Raw genomic sequence first — 1,749 nt, forward strand, 5'->3', positions numbered from 1 at the left:
AGACAGAGCCTCAAGCTGTCACCCTGGGTAGAGTGCTGTGTCATCACAGCTCACAGCAACCTCCAAGTCCTGGGTGCAAGCAAGTCTCCTGCCTCCACCTCCCAAGTAGCTGGGATTACAGGCACCCGCCACAACACTTGGCTATTTTTTGGTTGCAACTGTCATTGTTGTTTGGCGGGCCCGGGCTGGACTCGAACCTGCCACCTTAGGTGTATGTGGCTGACGCCTTACCCACTTGAGCCACAGGTGCCGAGCCACACATTAGTATTCTTGATAATGACTTTTTCACCAGCAGCACTTACACCAATCGGGGACAGAAATGGTTTCTTCGGGGACCAAGCTCTGTGTTGTCTGTTTTCTATATGGTGTCATAGGGAAAGTGCTGCCTTTAGGGGCTGGAGACCACTACTTCTGTTTGTGAAATTATAAACTCTAGTTGATAATTTTTACCCTGACTAGTGTACATGGTTATATTAATATTTGATGAAATATGTCCATTTTAAAAAGTGTTATTATTTAAAATGCTACTTTATTTCAAAATTGCTTGTAATTATTGAAAAGTGATGTTGTAAATGCTATATTTTGGATATCTCCTACAAGTGGAATCATATGGTATTTGTCCTTCCATGACTGGCTTATTTCAGTTGGCATAATGTCATCCATGTTGTAGCATATGGCAAGATTTTTTTCTTTTTAGGGCTGAATAATATTCCATTGTTATAGACTGAATTTTTGTATCTCCCTCCCCCCAATTCACATATTTACATTTAATACCCAATATGGTGGTACGGTACCCAATTAGGAGGTACAGTCTTTAGGAAGTGATTAGATCATGAAGGTGAAGCCCTCATGAATGTGATTAGTGCTTATATGAGACCTACTCTCTGTCATATGAGGCTGGAAGTATATGGCCATCTACAAACCAGACAGTGGGGTCTCGCTTAACACTGGGTCTACTGTCACCTCAATCTTCCCAGCCTCCAGATCTGTGAGAGGTAAAGATTTGTTGTTTAAGTCACAGGAGTACCTCAGAGATATTGCCAGTTCAGTTCCACACCACCACAATAAAGTAAACACACTGTATTGCAATACAAAGAGTCACACAAGTTTTTGGTTTCCCAGTGCATATAAAGTTATATTTACATTATACTGTAGTCTGTTAAGAGTGCAGTAGCATTATGTTTTTTAAAAATCTATATACCTGGCTCAGTGCCTATAGCTCAGCGTACTAGGGAGCTGGCCACATACATGGGGGCTGGCAGGTTCAAACCCGGCCTGGGCTTGCCAAAGAACAATGACAACTACAACCAAAACTAGCCAGGCATTGTGGCAGGTACTTATAGTCCTGAGCCCAAGAGTTTGAGGTATCTGTGAGCTGTGATGCCATAGCACTCTACTAAGGGCAACATAGTATGACTCTGTCTCAAAGAAAAAAAAATCGACATACCTTAATTTAAAAAGACTTCATTGCTAAAAGATCCTTCAGTAGTTGTAATGTTTTTGCTGGTTGGTAGAGGGTCTTGCCTCAGTGTTGATGGCACCTGACTGCTCAGGGTGGTGGTCACTGAAAGTTGGGGTGGCTGTGATAATTTCTTAAAATGAGAAACAGCGAGGTATCTCATTGATTGACTTCCTTTCACAGATGATTTCTCTGGACCATGCAGTGCTGTTGATAGTGTTTCACCCCAAATAGAATTTCTTTCAAAATTGGGGTCAATCCTTTCAAGCCCTGACACTACTTTCTCAACT

Source organism: Otolemur garnettii, unplaced genomic scaffold (assembly GCF_000181295.1).
Source record: "Otolemur garnettii isolate 467f Iridium unplaced genomic scaffold, OtoGar3 scaffold00079, whole genome shotgun sequence".
Classification (NCBI taxonomy): domain Eukaryota; kingdom Metazoa; phylum Chordata; class Mammalia; order Primates; family Galagidae; genus Otolemur; species Otolemur garnettii.